This window comes from Xenia sp. Carnegie-2017, unplaced genomic scaffold (assembly GCF_021976095.1).
Source record: "Xenia sp. Carnegie-2017 unplaced genomic scaffold, XeniaSp_v1 HiC_scaffold_16, whole genome shotgun sequence".
NCBI lineage: Eukaryota > Metazoa > Cnidaria > Anthozoa > Malacalcyonacea > Xeniidae > Xenia > Xenia sp. Carnegie-2017.
Window position 1 is genome coordinate 1581431 of NW_025813469.1, and position 6990 is coordinate 1588420.

The window sequence follows — 6990 nt, forward strand, 5'->3', positions numbered from 1 at the left end:
ATACAACACATGCATCTACACATGCATAAAAAATTGACGTGTATTTAAATAATGGTATATCTAATCAAACCCATAAAAGAAGATTAACACCAACACTTATTCTAAACTCCTTTAATTAAACCTGTCACAATTTTTGTAGATAGGTATTTTGTATTGTGGCAATTATTTGTGTCGTCGCAACTAATTAGAGGAGCTTTTCCAGAAAATTACAGGTGTGTCAAATAGTTAAGGTATTTGATTGTAATACGACAGGCATTAAGCAAGTCTTCAGTCAACTAAGTATATGATTTCGAGTTTGACAAAACCTAAGTCTTTTACTTGATATTTTATGATCTTTAATAGTCTTAGTGTTTACTTATATGTTATGAATATATAGTCAGATATTTATTATATCATAAATACATACATCGAGTTCACTCAGCATTAATCAGTATGCATAATCCAATAACACCTAGCATAATCCTCATAACTCTAGGAGTTTGATGATTAGACTATAAGATTTCGCATGAATTCAGTATTGCGTTCACCCAACTTTTATTTTGTAATCATTACTACCACAGTGGATAAGCTTCATTACCATAAATTCTAAACACATGTGTCATATACTCAGAAAGATCATATTTTAATGCTTTGATTAAACGTTTTAATTATCTTGCATTTGTTTATGTTTTAATTATCTTGATTTTATCGTTATGTTTTATTTTTGCTTGCAATAATTCAGAAAAGTGAGCCGCTCAGATGGACGGATGCACTCATGGCAAAACTTTTTTAGCGTGATCCTTCAATGTTTGTTTTTTGCCAATTTCGTCTGCAAGGAGCCTAATATAACCGTTTTGTATAAATACATTGTGCAATATTGCTTTGCAAGTTGATGAAACCTTTGTGAAGATATTTTAATTGAAAGAGAAAGAATACATATAGCAATCATAGCACGAACAAACTTGTTGGCCACACCATTGTCCAGGTCCATGTCAGAATTCTTTCACTTAGGGCATGGGAAGCTCTGGATGTCTAGGTGCTCAAACACCCAGATTTTTTGAAGTGTGGGAGTGCATTGTAGGAAAGACATCCACAAATTTAGCTTCTTACTTTAACGTTTACGATAGGTGTACCAAATTTTCAAATTATTGAACGGGCACATGTGATAGATTGCGTCAATAACACCTAGCATAATCCGTTTAATACCTAGCATAACCCATAATCGTTGAATTTCGTTGAAGTTTGTTGGGCAAAAGTGATGTTGGTAAGGCGTTTCCAACAGATCGAATGGCATACTTTTACATTAGATAAGATCTCTTTGTCGGATGTAATATCGGTCCATGCGGAAAAGTGATTTGCTATTCTGCCCGCTTTGCAGCTGTCACATAAAGTAATTAAGAGGTCTTTTAACTTTGGAATAAAATTTTCCCATTTGCTTATCGATGTATTTTTCATATGTCGTAATTGGTGAATTATTTCTTGTGTGTTTGTCGTTTCATATTTTTCTTTGGGAAGTATGACTTCTCGCGCTTGTGAAAATCCGACTTCGCTCCACCTTCATGATTTGATCCATGTTGGCGCCAATGTCGTTTATCATAATTTTTTGAATTATATGCGCGAGATGGGGTTGATCGAGGTTGATTGTATTTGACTACCTGACTTACATTGCTCGTTTCTTTTGCTTTTTTCAATATTTACGGTAAGTCATCCCCAAAGAGAAATTTGCTGCGTTCGCCGTTATCTGAGCAGATGGGAGCATATACTGGTTTCAGAACACATTTTATTTTATTCCTGAGAACACTTACCAGTTCATGGCTGATGTGTCCCAGCATTGCTATTAAGTCGACTTGTTGACTTCACAGTTCTTTAATGTCAAGGTCGTTTGCCTTTGTTGTGCTCAGAGCGTGCGCTGTTTGAATTGCAATAAGATTTGTTTTTCGTACTGCTTCTTGTATGTTTGATATGTTTTGGTCTGTTCTTTGTTGGTAGAATGACAGTTTGCCCAATGTTTCGGGGTTGACTGTGATGGAGCATACAAAAGGGCAATTGGCAGGTTTTTTGGATTTGTCTTGGATTGACTTTAGTTTGTCAAGAGCAAATTTTTTCTGTCTCCTTTTCTCGACAATGGTTGCGAGATGTGGTTTTATATCATTTCGTGTGGACTCCGAGTCGTCAAATATTTCAGCTAGCTGTTGAAGTGTATCATCGGTCGAGCTCGCATTTGTTTCTGTTTTACCATTGTCAATGAGCTCAGAGATATTATCATCGTCGAGTTCATCAGCGCAAACGCTTATTTTGTCATTTTCATTCGAGTTGTTTTCATGTGTAGTATAATTAACTGATTTGTAAGATTTTGATTTTCTGTTTTTCTCCTGACGGATATCGTCTTCACTATCCGTCGAAGTAGAGCTCGATCGGCGCCGTTTATGTCGGCTATTATGGTTTTCCTCAAGGTTGGGTTGTTGAGTTGCGTTTGCATCATCCCTTGTTTGATGATGCTGCCACATGATACGTATCATTGATTTCACTTCAGCTAGCTCTTCAGTAATAATTTGAGTATCAGGCTGTTGTTTGCCCGCTGATATGTCTTCTATGTCATTACATGTTTCTTCAATGTTAGTCATACTTGCTAATGGCAAATGTTGAAATAAGGAGAATTCTAAAATATGGATATACTCACGATTCGTTACCTGTCTTCTTCTAAAAATGTTAGAAAATATATAACTTAAGTGTGTATTTCTTTCTCTCTGATCAACGAACACGCAGTGCGCTGATCGACAAGCGACGCGCGGACGCATCTCACGTGACTCCGTAGTGACATGCTGATGACGTTGTAGAATTATAGAACTCAATGGTTTCGACTAAGTTAAAGGCATGGGTAATACTGATATGTATTAAACTGGATAACGCAACTTTGACCTTTTCTCAAGCCAGTGGCGGTCGTATTGTACTATCCACTTTTGTAGTATTGATGTATTGGTTTATAGTAGTAAACTGTATTTTGCACCCTTTTTTTGCATTATATGTCACACTCTCGGGGTCGAATTGATTAATTGTAATGGCATGAGTATAAAAGGAATGATATTGGAAGAAAAAATGGTTATTTTGTCTAAGAAACGTCTAAAAATTCGCTGAGCAAAAATGGCCAGATTTTCGAAATTTTTTATAACTCTCAGTAAACAGACTTCGTAAAAACCTCACCAAGGACATGATCTTACAGAAATTCTTTGTTGATTACAAACTGCAAAAAAATTGCACTTTGTATATCGCGTGAATGGTAACTATATATTTGAAGTAGTTCCGCAGTTGTGTTAAAATAAAATATTGTTATGTAAAAGCCGCCAAAAATGGCTTAGTTTTACATTGAGAAACCAATATATTGTATAGTATAAGTATGATTTCACAAAAAAATGAGATGTACATGACTGATTTCTGTGAAGCTGAATATTGTGATTGCAGATTGTGTTGCTTGATTATTGTCTGTGAGTCCTTATAACTGATACTTGTCATTGTTGTTTAAAGTAAATGAACTTATTGCAAATTTTTTTACCAGAAAATTTGTGTGTTGTGATTTCACCAAGCTGAATAAAGCATCACTTGGTAGTAGAATGTTACAGAATTTTTAATGTGCATAAACATGCTTATGTCCAATGTTCCAATTATAAATGTAATAATCCAGTAGTAGACACAGAGCACCGAGAGAAGGCTCATATACAGTGCCCGCTTTCCACTGGAAAAGAATGAATCTTATATCGATGTTAAACATAGATTGTACATAGATTATAAATATCGGCAAGCGGGATGCTTGTAACAATCTATGTTTAACTGGATGCTTTCAAAGCATCCATTGCTTTCACTGAAGCACAGAATAGATATATACAGAAGCGCCACTTAGCAAAAAATCTGTCCCCTACTTGTACCCAGTTCTTAAGTGCGCATCTTTTGCGTCCGCCATTACTCCAGCCAGACAAACTGGCCAGAATGTATATAGATTAATATTATGAAGAGTTGTTTTTCGAAAATTTGACGAATGTAGATTCACTTATGGACAAAATTTTTAATGCCATCGGATAGGATACCAAGCATATGAGATGAGAAACAGTTTTGTTGTAAAATACGTTCGTAAAATATAATTTTACGGGTTTTATAGTTTCTTGCCTTGAATTGTATGCGAGATCCATGTTTAGAAGGTCTCTTATATTGAACGGCAGTTGCCCTAAGAATTTATAATTTAGGACAAAAGTAATAAATATATTTAGTGTGATTCCATTTCTGTATTTTCTAGTAAAGAGTTTCCTTTTAGAATGGTCAACGGATTTGATAGAAACGATAAAACGACCTACTGTGCGTAAAGAACGTTCTTCAGAGGAAGACATTAGTATAAAATTTGGACTAAACTAATTTATATTTAATTCTTGAATCGGGGCTTTTTATTTACAATGTAGCTTGTCTGCATAATTGTAATTGAAAGTTTTTATTTGTAATTGTATATTGAGTTCCTGTGGCTATCATCAGTATCATGTCTCTCAAATTTGTATTAACTTACAAATAAAGATGTTTTTTGTTGTCTTATTTTTAATAAACAATATATGAAATTACAATTATTTAAAGGATGAAGTTATTGATAAATTGTTACAATTAAATTAACAACTTTGCCATTATGTCAAACATATTGCCAAGCTCCTACAGCTTAGCTCTTTGGTTAAACTTCACTTGTGAGTTGTGACCAACAATTGTATGGGAAAAATGATTAGAATTATGTTTGATTCACCGCATTGATCAACCAGCAGAGAGAAATTATTCCAACAAAGGGCTCGAACATTTAATTTTTGCTAAAATCGATAAACTTCATTCAATAAATTTTTATTGTAAGTAATCATGCCACAAACAGAACTTATTCTGACAAAAACCAGTTATAGTGACTCTTAATGCCATTATTTAAATCGTAATACTTTACACAGTAAAATGTTTACCAAAAAGTGAAACACAGATACACCAGAAAACTTTTTTGAATACAAAATATTTTGGCATCAGATGACTTTCATAGTGGCCATGTAGCATCGCTTCTGATAGTTTAAAACACCTGGGTAGACAACTTTGGTGATTCGAATGTCCTGCCAAACGTTGTTTGCAATATATAAACTAACTGGAGGATAATTTGATTTGTCACTTGTTTCAAATGTTAGAACAAATGTCTTCAAGATTCTCTGCAGAATTCTTATATGATAAAATTAAAACTGACGACAAACCATATACCGAGTACACATCTCGTCAGATACATATCTACTTTGTAAATATTCCGAATAAACCCTCATTTATCAAAACGGACGTCGAATTAATGATAAATTGTTGAGAGCTTGATGTGTTAACTGTATCCACACAAAAAATATTAAAAAAATGGCCAATCTATAGAAATATTTGGGTTTATTTGCCAAAACCCATCCGCAGAACTATATATTATATTGCGATCTGGCTGCATTCATCTGGTTGGAAACATGGCCGCCGTTTAAAATACCCGGATTGTAGAACTCAAAACAGGGGACACGAACATCAAAGGTTCCGACATCGAGTGGTGCTTCTGTTACGTATCTATTCTGTGACTGAAGGGCAATGATGTATTGTCTAACATTAACACCGGATTATGTTACTGATGTTTAATATGGAATTCGACCTTTGTCCATATGAACTGTTCAACATGCTTCCAATCAAAAATAAGCAGGAATATTCAGTTGATTAATCTATGATAAACCTTTCACCTTTTAACTCTGCTATACCGGTCACAAGCCCGGGACTTGTAGCGTATAAGGATCTCTGCTTTTGAGTAGACTTGTCACGTTTACAAGGAAGAGGAGTGGAAGGTTAATTTCTCAAATGTTGTTAGATAAGACGTATATAGCGTTGTGCTATCATTCTTTTTGTTTAATAACATTCCAACTATATATATATATCCCTCTATACTTGTGACTTATAAATCTAGTGACTTTTTAACATATAGTTCGGTTTGCGTTTCAGTAACAGCTTGCATTTTTCCAAAAAAGAAATTCTATAGGATAAAAGCAGAACACCAATCATTTGACTACAGGTGTTATCATATTTCCATTTATATTTAAAATGTAATCACTATATGAACGAAATTACAATTGCGAATAAAGGTTGGTTTCAACCAGCTTTTTATATGTACAACAAAGTACAACAAGGACATAGGAGGCGAGTCTTTTTGTGAATATTGGGATGACGCTGCAAACTGGAAATATGATAACACCTGTGGTCAAATTGTCATTCAGAAGCATATAAACAAGGCGTTCTAGGTAGACAGGAATTTTTTCTTTATACGACCTGCGTTGGAGTTGTTATTTCAATCATTGGATTGGTTCTCAACTTTAATGAGGAGGTTGACGTTGTTTGTTGTCAAACAGACAACTTGATACATTTGATAAACAAGCAAACTACGACAAAAAAACGTCACCATCAAAACATTAAAATGCACATTTGTACGCAGCATATACTGATTAATGCTTGTAAAATAAATGTAAGTATATGTGAATATTGGGATGACGCTGCAAACTGGAAATATGATAACACCTGTGGTCAAATGATTGGTGGAATCGTAAGTTGAACAGTTGATCTTACATTTTGAGAAGGCAAACTTTAAAAATATGTAAAATATTGATACATTTTATCAAATGTATCAAGTTGTCTGTTTGACAACAAACAACGTCAACCTCCTCATTAAAGTTGAGAACCAATCCAACGATTGAAATAACAACTCCAACGCAGGTCGTATAAAGAAAAAATTCCTGTCTACCAAGAACGCCTTGTTTATATGCTTCTGAATGACAATTTGACCACAGGTGTTACCATATTTCCAGTTTGCAGCGTCAACCCAATATTCACACAAAAACTCGCCTCCTATGTCCTTGTTGTACTTTGTTGTACATATAAAAAGCTGGTTGAAACCAACCTTTATTCGCAAATAGATAAGTTACCGTTGAGACACACAAATACAACACT

General features: G+C 34.4%; 1 protein-coding gene across 1 annotated transcript in view; it reads left to right on the forward strand.

The window, feature by feature from the left end:
* The window catches only part of LOC124437616, a 32614-nt gene that overhangs the window by 17454 nt on the left and 8170 nt on the right, over nt 1–6990 (forward strand). The gene's annotated exons all lie outside the window — the stretch shown is intronic.